General features: G+C 41.8%; 1 protein-coding gene across 10 annotated transcripts in view; it reads right to left on the minus strand.

Moving 5' to 3' along the window:
* The window catches only part of LOC106506098 (uncharacterized), a 206,884-nt gene that overhangs the window by 63,044 nt on the left and 130,186 nt on the right, over positions 1–13,654 (minus strand). For all 10 annotated transcript variants that reach the window (XR_014826691.1, XR_014826696.1, XR_014826693.1 and 7 more), the window contains one exon: positions 1,440–1,556. The gene's annotated coding sequence lies outside the window, so the exon portion shown is untranslated. The remainder of the gene's footprint in view (positions 1–1,439; positions 1,557–13,654) is intronic.

The following is a 13,654-nucleotide window of genomic DNA, read 5'->3' on the forward strand; positions in this document are numbered from 1 at the left end:
TAAACCATCAAAAGCTGAAAATGTCTTAAGTCAAAAATGCATCTAGGAGTTCCCGTTGTGGCGCAGTGCAAATGAATCTGACCAGTAACCATGAGGTTGTGGGTTATATCCTCAGCCTCACTCAGTGGCTAAGGATCTGGTGTTGACGTGAGCTGTGGTGTAGGCCACAGATGTGGCTCAGATCTGGCATTGCTGTGGCTGTGGTGTAGGCTGGCAACTATAACTCCAATTAGATCCCTAGCCTGGGAACCTCCATATGCCATGGGTGTGGCCCTAAAACGCAAAAAAAAAAATGCATCTTATACACCTGACCTACCAAAACCATAGCTTAGCCTAGTCTACCTTAAATGCACTCAGAACACTTACATGAGCTAAAAGTTGAACAAAAATCATTAAACACAAAGCCTATTTATAATAAAATGTTGAATAGCTCTTGTAATTTATTGAATACCGTACTGAAAGTGAAAGAAAGGATGGTTTTAAGTGTATTGGTGGTTTACCCTCTTGACTCTGTGGCTGCCTGGGAGCTGCCACTGGCCAGCATCATTGGAATATCATACCACATATTGTGATTATAAGAAAGAGTCAAATTCAAAAATTTTAAGTACAGTTTCAACTGAATGCATATTGCTTTCAGTCAAAAAATTGTAGGTTGAACCATTTTAAGTCAGCAGTTGTCTATGCAAGTATGTCTCAAATGTTGTTATGGCTGTACTTTCCCTATGCTGATTGTGGTGCCTGGTGAGGTAACTGTTGGATGAGTGAAAGGATCTTATCTGAAAAGAGTGACCTGTTACACGGAAGAAGGTAGAGGTGGGCAGTGGTTTCTTACTTTCCACTATGCAAATGTTTCTCAAAATGTCCTCTGATAGGCAACATGCAAATTACCTGAGGGTGATAATTACAAATGCAGATTCTCAGGCCTCAGCCGCCTTAGTGAATGAGGCCTCTGGGGCTAATCCCTAGAAATCTGCATTTGTAGCAAGCTACCTAGGAGATTCTTCTGCCCCCTAAAGTTTGAGAACCTTTTATGCTGAGAATGTTGTTCTTGAGCTAGAAAAACCGGTTTTATCCAAATTAAGAAGGCCTCTCTCTGTGATCACTAGAGAACTCTAGAGAGCAGGGCACCAGCCTTGTCTCTTTCCCTTTTCTCTTGAGTCTCTTTTGGATGGAAAGCAAGTTATTGGAACAGGTTGATCATCGTCGTCTTCGAGAGAAGAGTTGTATTAGAATTCAGATCTACTACATCAGAGGCGCTGAAGGCAGTATGCTGAGCACAGCAGGGCCTCAGAGAAGCCAGAGTGGTTGGGAAGATATTAGGCAAGGTATGTTTTGAATGATGAGAAGGGTTGTGGCAGTTTGGAAAGATCTGAACACCCCAGAACTGTAGAATCTACAGGCTTAGAAGTCGAAGAAGTACAGCCTGTGGGGACACTCACTTTTAGAAGGCTCCTGAGTCTCAGCGTCAAGTTGCTTCAGGATGTGGATGGCAGCTTCAGGAATATTCCTCTCTGGCTCCAAAACACAGTTTAAAGTTTCTGCTGCCAAATATCTCTCTAGAAATAAACAGAGGAATCTTCCTATAAGGTTTACGCAGATCTCAAATGTGTCAACACCAAGCACTAAATAATCTTCTGGCAGGAGTTATCAGACTGGTGCACCAGTTGGCTGGACTTCAAAGTCCAAAAGTTCATGGTCAAATGTCATACCTTTGGCCAAGTCCCCCTCACTCAACAGGCTACTCTCTTCCTTACAGGATGAAGGTGCATGGAATGGGTAAGTGGTCTTCCCCAGACACCAAGGAATATCTTTTAAAAAAAATTTCCCCTCCCCTTTTATCACTTAAACAATAGGATTTGAGAGGAAGAGGCATCTACACATCTCGGTTTTAAGAAACATGATTTGGGGCCGAGAAAGAATATGTTACCTCCTTGGGGTGGGGGTTGGGGGTGAGTGAAGTTTGTCATGCACAGCACACACTTGGCTAGAGCAGCAGGTGCATGTGGGGAAAAGTGAAGAATAAGATTGGATAACTGAGAGCAATTTTCCAGCTGTGGAATGCTGAGAGTACAGTTCCTCTTCTCAGCCTATCTTTCTAGACCAATTTTATTGTCATACAAGTGTTAGCTCATGTCACCTCTTCAGAGAAGCCCTCCCTAAGAACCTACTCTAAAGTTGCTCCTTCTCTACTTTCCATCACATTACATTGTTTCATTTTGTTTAGAGTACTACTCATATATTTAAAATTATGTCATTCATTTGCTTGTTTACCTGTCTGCTATCTTTGCCTTCACAAGAATTAAATTCCATGAGAACTGGCTCTATGTCAGTTTTGTTACATAGATTGATACAGATGTGCACAGCAGTAATCCCTCACCTGGATTTATGCCCAGCATTCCTAAATACTGCATAAAATGGTTGTTGAATGAATGAGTGAACTCACTTTTTTTTTTCCTTGAACATCATGAACATTTGTTAACCCATAATAGAAACATAAGCACAAATGCTATGATGAGAGAAGCATCTATGCTGCAGGGGCCCATAGTTTGCACTGTTTCTTGGATTCCATGGGGACCATTTTGTGAATTCTGAACTATATCTGAAAAGCCACTGACAAGTTCTGTGGAGAAAAAGACCGAAGTTGAGCATTTGCAAAGTCTTTACCAAATTGTTGCACAGGGTTTTACAATTTGACATTGAGGAGAAAATCAGCAAGTCAGTCTATAGCCAACATAAATTCAAAAGGTGACAGGTAATAATTATTCATGAATATTATATTTTAAAGCCTTTAGCAAGAAAAAATCTTTAGACAGATGCATGTATCTCAAAGTTTATCTCAGAAAAATAGATTTAAATGTCTAATGAATAAAAACTCATTTTTAAAACAAAATAAAATTTGCCACAATCTGCATGTTCAATGAAGTATTTTGTTAAAATTTACATGGAGAAGAAATCAAATTCAATTAATCACTAAGAAATCCAAGTTCAATCAAGGATAAGAGACCTGGAAAATAGGACGTTAAAAGCTCCTATGCGTCAATGAAGCTGCACACCACTTCCTAACATATAAAATTATAATGTTCAAAATTTTAGTTATCTGTGGAGAGCCCGTCGTGGCTCGGTGGTTAATGAACCCAACTAGCATCCATGAGGACTTAGATTCAATCCCTAGCCCTTGCTCAGCGGGTTAAGGATCCCGTGTTGCCTTGAGCTCTGGTGTAAGCTGCAGATGTGGCTCCAATCCCATGTGGCTTTGGCTGTGGCATAGACCGGCAGCTATAGCTCTGATTTAACCCCTAGCCTGGGAACCCCCATATGCCGCGGGTGCAGTCCTAAAAAGACAAAAAGACCAAAGTCTGTGTACCTATAATTATGCCCTGCTTTTAAGAAGGAGGCAGCTAAATTATCTGTGCCTTTTAAAGAAATGTTCAGGAATTTGGTTAAGGTTGTCAAATGTGTAAGATGATTAGCTTAAAGCAGGCTATTCAGGTTTCTATTACTGACGTTGAAACATTGCCTTGTTCATTTATTTTTCATTCCTTTTCTTCTAAGGTTACTTGAGTTATGGGTTTATGTCCATTACTTGATAACATGCTGCAATTTCAGAGCCTCTATGTTCCTTACATAACTTAACACAAATCATTGATTCAACAAATTTTTTTTTAAGGGTGTGCTATGATCTAGATGCTGCCGAAATAACAGTAAACAAAGACATCTGCCTTCTGGGAGCTTGTATTTTAGTGGTGAAGACAGACAATAAATAAAATAAATAAATAAAATGTGTACTCTTGCTAGCTCAGCTAAGGAGAAATCTACACCAAGAAGGGTGCATAGGAAATCTGTGCATGGGGAGAAGGAGATTTTAAATAGCACAGGCCTCAAGGAGAGATGCCATTTGAGCAAAGATGAGAAAGAAATAGGGGCACGCCAAGCACACAGAAAGGACTCAGATGTACCGAGTAACTGAACTATGGTCAGTTGGTTTCCCAGCTCTCATTGTGTTTGGGATGATGCTTCCACTTGGGAGCTGATGTAGTTACAATACAGAAGTTGTGCCCCTTCTCCTAACTCTTGAATGATGTCCTCATTCACTACAAAAAGCAATCTCCTGAGTTACCCTTGTGGCTCAGCGGGAAGGAATCTGACTAGTATCCATGAGGACGCAGGTTTGATCCCCGGCCTCCCTCAGTGGGTTAAGTATCTGGCGTTGCCATGAGCTGTGGTGTAGATTGCAGGTGAGGCTCAGATCTGGCTTTGCTGTGGCTTTGGTGTAGGCCAGTGGCTGCAGCTCCAATTTGACCCCTAGCCTGGGAACCTCTATATGCTGCAGATTCGGCCCTTAAAAAGACCAAATAAATAAATAAATAAATAAAAACCCGAAAAAAACAAAAGCTCTAATCAGTTGCTGTACATATTTATATCCTCAAGAATAAATGATTCTGCACTGTCAACAATTGGCTGGGAGAGTTCCTTCTGTGGTGCAACAGGAAATGGAGGCGGTGTCTGTGGAATGCTGGGATGCAGTGGGTTAAGGATCTAGAGTTGCTGCAGCTGAGGGGCATGTTGTAACTGCAGCTCGGATCTGATCCCTGGCCTGGGAACTCGGTATGCCTCAGGGTGGCCATAAAAGAAAAAAGGGGAAAAAATAAATTGTCTGGGAAGCTCACTAGATATGTAGAGGTTAATGCAGAAGCTTGCCTTAAGGTAAGCAACATCACCTGCAGCTATGTGGATGTGGAGTAGAATGAAATGGAAGGAATCAAGGAATTCAAAAGAGAGAGCAGAAAACAGAGGTCTTACTATTGGGATTTAAGGTTTTCTACATAAAAATAGTGTTGGGAGGGAGAAATTTGCACCTCAATCATTCAAATTCTTTTTAGGACCTCATCCACAGCATATGGAAGTTCCTAGGCTAAGGGTCAAATCAGAGCTACAGCTGCTGGCCTATGCCACAGCCACAGCAACACAGGATCAGAGCGACCTACACCATAGCTCACAGCAATGCCAGATCCTTAATCCACTGAGTGAGGACGGGGATCAAACCCGCATCCTCATGGACAGTAGTCAGGTTCATTAACCGCTGAGCCACAAAGGGAACTCCTCATTCAAGTTCTTATGACTTCCAAAGAAGATATAGAGATGGCCAATAAGCACATGAAAAAATGCTCAACATCACTGATTATTAGAGAAATGCAAATCAAAACTGCAATGAGGTACCACCTCATACCCGTCAGAATGGCCATCATTAATAAGTCCACAAATAACAAATGCTGGGAGAGGGTGTGGAGAAAAGGGAACCCTCTTGCACTGCTGGTGGGAATGCAAGCTGGTACAATCACTATGGAAAACAGTATGGATATACCTTAGAAAACTATACATAGAACTTCCATATGACCCAGCAAGTCCACTCTTGGGCATAGATCCAGACAAAACTTTCCTTGAAAAAGACACATGCACCCACATGTTCATTGCAGCACTATTCACAATAGCCAAGACATGTAAACAGCATAACTGGCCATCAACGGATGAATGGATTAAGAAGATATGGTATATATACACCATAGAATGCTACTTAGCCATAAAAAGGACAAAATAATGTCATTTGCAGTAATATGGATGGAACTAAAGACTCTCATACTAAGTGAGGTAAGTCAGGAAGAGAAAGACAAATGCCATATGATATCACTTATATCTGGAATCTAATATATGGCACAAATGAACCTTTCCATAGGAAAAAACTCATGGATTTAGAGAACAGACTTGTGGTTGCCAAGGGGGAAGGGGAAAGAATGGGATGGACTGGGAATTTGGAGTTAATAGATGCAAACTATTGCCTTTGGAATGGATAAGCAATGAGATCCTGCTGTATAGCACTGGGAACTATATCTAGTTATAACTATATCTTATTATGGAGCATGATAATGTGAGAAAAAAGAATGTATATATGTATGTGTGACTGGGTCACCTTGCTGTACAGTAGAAAATTGACAGAACACTGTAAACCAGCTATAATGGAAAAAAATAAAATTTTTAAAAAAAGAAATGAGTTTGAATAATTCAATCTCAAAAAAAAAAGTTCTTATGGCTAGACTAATAATAAAATTGACTCAAGTCAGATTGACGGGAGAAAAAGAGACAAATTTTAATCCTGTGCATTGTCTCATAGAAATGGGACCTAAGAAGTGGCCAAAGCAAGCAGATTTTATAGTTTTTATTTTATTTTATTATTTTTATTTATTTATTTATTTTTGTCTTTTTGCCTTTTCTAGGGCCGCTCTCACGGCATATGGAGATTCCCAGGCTAGGGGTCTAATCAGAGCCCTAGAACTAGCCTATGCCAGGGCCACAGCAACGCGGGATCCGAGCCTCGTCTGCAACCTACACCACAGCTCACGGCAATACCGGATCCTCAACTCACTGAGCAAGGCCAGGGATCGAATCTGCAACCTCATGGTTTCCCAGTCAGATTCATTAACCACTGCGCCATGACGGGAACTCCAGATTTTATGGTTTTTAAACAAAGAAACAAATTTGTGAGGAATTGACAGAACAAAGAAACATGAATTTGGGGTGCCCAACTATGAAGAACATAAACAGAGTTTGGGTTTGTGGTAGTAAATTAAAGTAACAAGGTTTGTTTGTACAGGATTTTTGGCCGCGGATTCCCTGTCTTTGGTGATAAGGGTGTTTTTCTATATCCAGATGCAGGGAGTATATCTTTCATGTAAGAGATTTATTTCCTGCTTTTAAGGCAACAGAGAGGGGGTCAGGCAGAGTGTTCCACTTGCATTGGCCATAACCTTAATTGGTTGCTTAAGAATAATCTTAATTATTGCTTCAGAATAATCAAAACGCCACTGAGTCACATTTGAGGGTGGCTGACCCTGGGTCCCAACAATAGCAATAAAACTGCACTGTAAGCTAGTTTCTAGCTCTGGCATGTACATCTGTGGACTTTCCTCCAGCCTTATCTATCTATTGGTCATCCCCAAACAGCATGTTATTCTTGGCGCAAACTACTGCCACAAGGAACTGAATGCTCTCGTAGCTCTCTGTGCCTCTGCACATGTTCTGTACTCCTGACCCTTAGCCTCCAGTTTGTTCTACGAAGGCTCACTCAAAATTTCACCTTCTCTGCCAATACCCACTGAACTATAACTCTTATGATTGGTGCAGATCCCTGTAGATTATTATATCTAAAAAGCCCTAAAAAAGTAAAACTTCACCTCCTCTGAGAAACCTTTCTGGCCATCTCTCATTCCCCACCTAACACCCCAATAGTTTCGGCCATAAATCCTGACGGTTCCAGAGTCTGGAAATGAGCTTTCTAGTGAGCCCAGAGCAAAAGGGAGGGATGTTAATGCATCTGGTAATAATCTAGGTGCATTATTACCTTTTTTGCCCATTCCACATTCCTCCTCCTTTATCCTATCAACAGCAGACAGACAACTTTAGCCTCCTGGGGTTCGCTATCAAATTATTAATGAGTAAAGATACATTTTAATATGTCCTTTATCTTTGCTAACTTCTAGGACACTAATTCAAACTTTGCATCATAATTCTGACATGTTCCATCCATCCATCCATCCATTGATCCATCCATCCATCCATCCATCCAACCACCCACTCATCCTTCCACTCACTCGTCCACTTATCTGTCCATTTGGTAACAGTTAATAGCACAGGCTCTGAGGCTCACCTGCCTAGGTTGAAGTCATGGCTTCTTCACTTACTAGGTTTGGAGAAGTTATTTCTCTGAGCCTCCATTTATTCAACAGTAAAGTAGGATAGTAATAGTCTTTATTTCTGAGAATTACTAGGAGCATTAAATGGGGAGATGCATATAAATGCATAGGTAGTGCCCAACACATAGTGGGCACTCAATAATTCATAGGGAGCATTCATTCATTAATCATTCACTGGTATCATACACCAGAACTGAATTTGACACCATGGAGAAAAAAAAGACAATAAATAAGATAGGGAACCTGATCTCAAGATCCCAGTTTATAAGAGAAGGTTCACAGACAGACAAGTACAACAGGATGGGTGGATACTATGATGGGGCAAGCCCACCATGCTATGGGAACCCAAAGAAAAGGTCCCCTGCCCCGCTCTCATGGGTGGATGAGTCAAAGAGACTTCGCAAAGGTGGAGATAGTTGAACCAAGTCCAATAATTCCGACCTCTTCAATTTTTTCCCTCAATTGTAACATCACATTGATATCTATCCTTTTATATTCTTGTTTCCTTTTTCCCTTTTTTCATCTTCTTATACCTGTACCCACAGCATATGGAAGTTCCCAGGCCAAGGGTCGAATTGGAGCTGGGGCCACAGACCTATGCCACAGCTATGGCAACACCAGATCCAAGCCACATCTGCAATCTACACCACTGCTTGTGGCAACGCCAGGTCCTTAACTCACTGAGCAAGGCCAGGGATCAAACCTGCATCCTCATGGACACAACATCAAGTCCTTAACCCACTGAGTCACAATGGGAACTCCCACATTCTTATTCCCAGTTGGTGTCCTGGATCCCTTGTGCCTCTAAAAGGACCCAAACCTCTTCCTCCAAGAATAGGCAAATAAGAACAGCAGTAGTCATAGCAACAGGGTGATAACAAATGTTCTAGTTTCTGTTTTATTCATAATAAAAGGAAAAGCCCTTTTAAAGCCTTTTAAGTCCCTACCATCTGGTCCTCATAACTTCTCTGACCTTTCCTTTCATATTCTTCCTTCTCTCGACCAAAAATTAATCAGTCAACTTAAGAAGAAATGGAAAATTTTAATCGAGCCAAATTGAAGATTATAACCCAAGAAAAGCCTCTCAGAAAGCTCTAAGGGGAATTCCCATCATGGCTCAGGGGTTAATAAACTCAACTAGTATCCATTAGGACAAGGATTTGATCCCTGGCCTCGATCAGTGGGTTAAGAATCTGGTGTTGCTGTGAGCTGCGGTGTAGGTCGCAGACAAGGCTTGGATCCTGCATTGCTGTGGCTGTGGTGTAGGCTGGCAGCTACAGCTCTGATTTGACCCCTAGCCTGGGAACCTCCATTTGCCACAGGTGCGGCCCTAGAAAAAACAAACAAAAAGCAAAAAGACAAAAGACCAGAAAAAAAAAAAAAAAAAAGGGGGAAAGCTCTAAGAACTGTTCCACCCATCAGAGATCAAAGCATAGCTATACAAGTTTTTGAGACAAAGGGCTGTGCATTAAATGACCTAGATAGTTTGCACGACCCAGACGTATAAGTACAAAGTGACCCCTTACAAGATCAAGAAGGAATGTTATCTTTTAAGGAGTTATCTTATTTGTGCTAGGAAAATGTTGCTCTTTGATGGGGCGATTTGGTCGATGCTTAATGCAGATACATGATGCACATCGGAGGGGAGAGAGGTGGCCAAAAGGTAGAGAAAAATGTTTTATGTTTAATTTTTTCTTATCTTGCCATAAAGCATGAATTTTATTCCACCCTTCCTTTCTTTGCTCCAACCAGACCTTTTTGCTGTTCCTTGAACATACCATACACATTTGCACCTCAGGGCCTTTGCACTGGTTCCTCTCTCTGTCCAAAGCACCCTTCCCCCTATATCTACAAGGCTCACATAGCAACTTCTCAACCATCCTATCTAAAATGCAAACACTGCCCCCAGCAATTCCAAATCCCTTTACCTTGCTCTGAAGCACATATCATGTTTTATCATTCTCCTTAATTTACTTATTTATTGTGTTCATTATCTCCTTAGTTCACTAGCTTGTAAACTTTAGGAAAGTAAGGATATTTTCTGTTCTTTTCATTGAATAGCCTGTATCAGTGCTAGCACATTGTAGGTGCTCAATCAGTATGTATTTAATGAGAGGATGTTGGCATTAGCAGTCCTAGGGAAAGTTATCTGAGGCCCTACAAGTTACAAAGCACAGAACTACCTCCCTGCCTTTTAATTGTTAAGCTGCACAAGTGTAAAAAAACTCATTTTCATTTTACCCTTCAGTTAACAAAGTGATAAAGTTCCTTGAACCTGCTTAATGAGTGCATGAGAATGATGGCTAATTAAGGTGAAGCGGCATCGCCGCTCTGCCAGTTAGCTGCCAGGATCACCTGAAGAACTCCTCAGAAGAGGAACCGGCCTTTCTCTGGCCCCCCACATATCTGCCCAGCTGTCTGCACAAGCCCAGAGGGGTACCTAAGGTGAAAGAATGGAGACAGCCTCTGCCTCGGAGTCTCCGACAAGTCCTGGTTATTCTTCTAGCCTATAGGGAGTTTGGGACTTTTTTCCCCAAACCAGGACTCCCATCCTGAACCCCTGTTTGTTGGATTCCTCAAAGAATGATGCTAGAGCGATTTAATTAGAACATCCAGGCTCATGAGAACTGGGTCTGCTTCTTAACTCTCTGGTCTTTCCTGACCTGGCTTTTCCTGGCTAAATGCCACTCAATCTCTCTCTCTTTAATAAAAACTGATGTTCTGGCCACACAAATTGAGAACAGATTGCGCTGGTCAGACTGGGTCTGAATCCAGCTGAGCCACTAACTTGATGATTGCCTTTGAATGTGCTTCTCAACCTTCAAGAGCACTGAATTTTACCTGAGCCCAGAGAAAACAAGAAGGGTTAAAAAGTCCTCCCACCCTCTGTGCTCTAAAATCTCTCCACATTTTTGTCTTCCAGGAAGCAGTTAATCTTGAAAAGGACAAATCTGACCTTGAAGATTCCAAGACCTATCTCTACCCTGTCCAGGATTCTCTAGATTCATTCCTGTATTTATCTGCTTCAATAAAATTGCAGGCCCCTTCCCTTTTATTAAGACCATCCATGCTAATGAACCTTCTCTCTACTGCAGTAACCAGAATAAAACTAGCTCTTTGATTGTCCACTGCATTTTGTCTTTCATACTTTTAAGTCTCAATTTCCTCATCTATGAAAGGAGATCATCCATCATAACCACTTCCTAGAACTGGCTGAGGATTAAAAAAATTATGTATGTAAAGTTTAGTAAGCTCTACTAAATAGTTTGGTGGGATTACTATTTGTTTTAATTCTCTCCAGCCCAGTTCTAACAGGCCTTGATCTTGAAGGTTTCCTGTGCTGATTAACCTGATAGATGTTCTAAATAACGTACAACTTGCTGTCACTATGTGTTTTGTTATCAACAGTATTTTTCTGGAAGATTTTGAAGGGTTTGGCCATATCTAACCCTACTCAGCCACTATCAACTACCAAACATATCCTACAAACATGTCCCAAATGCTGTCTGAAAACAGCACTTCATGGCTCTCCATTCAGATATGCAGTTCTGCACTGCTTCTCCAACCTGACAAGAATTATCTAAAGCACCATGTATCAGCCCGGGTTAATACATTTCATCTTTATTTTTTTCTGTTTAGAGCCACACCTTCAGCCTATGGAGGTTCCCAGGCTAGGGGTCAAATTGGAGCTGCAGCAGCCAGCCTACACCACAGTCATACCAGATCCTTGCTGCACTGCAACCTACACCACAGCTCATGGCAAGGATAGATCTTTAACCCACTGAGTGAGACCAGGGATCAAACCCTCATTCTCATGGATCCTAGTCAGATTCGTTTCTGCTGTGCCACGATGGGAACTCCTCCTAACACATTTTAAATTGATTTAAATATTCATCCATTTTCCTTTTGCTTTCATTTTATTAAGATAATGAGAGTTGCAGAGACGTTTTGAAATGGAAGTTCTTTAAAATTCCTTCTGTATATTTGAGCCTAATCAACTGAGTTCTCACACTGTAACTCGCTCCACAAATTCAGAGATCAAGCAGGGCCACATCTCTGCCGCTTTTCTAATTATTTGCTTGAGGGCCCATCTGCCTTACCAGGAATAAGCATAGTATCTCCTTTCTTGAATTATCTAAGAACCAGGCAGGGAGATGGTGAGTAGGGGTGGGGGCATCTCATTTTAACTAAAAAGGAAGTCAATGCAGCTTTCACACTCCTGCTATAGCAGGGAGGACTTGTGTTCATCATGCTTTTTAATTTCCTTCATTTTCCAATGCTTTGACATCTTGGGGCCTTGCAGACCCCAAATGACTGCTCCTCCAAGGGCTAGCCAATTCCTAGAGATAGGAAGACTTGCTGGGATTAGTACTTTTCATGTGCAAACTACCCCATCCAGGGCCCACCTCCCTCCAGCCTCTTCTATCAGGCTCTCACACTCACGGCCACTCTTCCTCTGCCCTAATAGCCCCCCAGGGCCAGTACTAGAAAGAGAGCACTCCTATATCCAGAGCCCACCAAAATTCATCAATTAGTCAATCCTCAGCCTGCTTATCCTGCCCACTTTCCCCTGCTTTCCTTCCCCACTTCCTAGGTTCTTCTGGCTGGTCTAAAATTGACATGAAGCAGAATAATAGGAGAAAGTCAAATCTCATTATGCATGTTATGGAGGCCCCACGCATTAGGTAATTAAGGCCTCTATACCATAGTGAAGGGAAAATCAAAAAGGATTTGGTATCGCTGAAAGAGCCCTCTAAAGTGGAGCCAGGAGGCAACTGAGGAAGTGTGACCTATGCATGCATCTCAGCCTGGGTGGAATTTAACCTTGTCAGGGCTTACAGTCCTAATGAAAGTACACAGAATACCTGCCAGAAACTCAAGCTACTTATCAGACCCTTACCCTAAAATAACTTGTGAGAGTCTATATATTTATCAGACTCCTACCCTTCAATAATTTGTGATTCATTAAGGACAAATATCTTCTGTTTTGTGTCAGAGGCAATCACAATTCTCACCAGGCAACTTTTAACAGCCTTGTGGCTTTATAGCCCCTTGCTTATTCTCTTCCCCAGAATACTCTTTTTGTAATTCTGACTCCATATTGGATCTGTTTCTTTAACTTTGTATTCTATTCCTTTTGCTACAAATTAATCCCTACAGAGGTGTTGCCTATGGCTTAAAGTATGCATAATGGCCCATCTCCAGGAACCGTGTCTCACATAACTGAGTTTTAAAATACCTTTGTCTAGTTCACGTCATGGATCAGAGGTTAAGGAATCTGACTAGCATCCATGAGGACACAGATTCGATCCCTGGCCTTGCTCAGTAGGTTATGGATCCGGTGTTGCTGTGAACCATGGTGTAAATCGCAGACACCGCTCGGATCCTGCGTTGCTGTGGCTCTGGCGTAGGCCGGCAGCAACAGCTCCAATTCAACCCCTAGCCTGGGAACCTCCATATGCTGCAGGTGCAGCCCTAAAAAGCAAAACAAAACAAAAAAAAACCCTTTGTTTAGTTCACTGGAAACATCCTGCCCGGTGAACAGCTGCAGGAAAATAACACATTTCCCTCCAGAGTCTGGTTCCTACCAAGAAACATTTGCAGCAACTTCTCTCCTTTTTACTTTACCTCCTCACCTCCCTCTCTTTGTTCCATAAAAGAAACTAACATTCAAACCTGGGCAAGACAGTTCTTTAGGACGTTAGTATGCCATCTTCTCAGTCTGCTGGCTTTCCTGGAAAAGTTGCTATTTCCTGCCCCAACCCTTTGTCTCTCCATTGATTGGCCTGTCAGGTGGCGAGCAGTATGAGTTTGGGCTTGGTAATACTTAGAGGATTACCCAAATCTGTGTCTCCTGAATGGCAGTCCTCAATTCCTCAAATAAACTCTTTTCTTATTTGCAGCCTCCT

Source organism: Sus scrofa, chromosome 14 (genome assembly GCF_054392235.1).
Source record: "Sus scrofa isolate SSC_HxYL_T2T_F1_AM1 chromosome 14, Sscrofa_HxYL_maternal_Yorkshire_Landrace_v2.0, whole genome shotgun sequence".
In the NCBI taxonomy this organism is placed as follows: Eukaryota; Metazoa; Chordata; class Mammalia; order Artiodactyla; family Suidae; genus Sus; species Sus scrofa.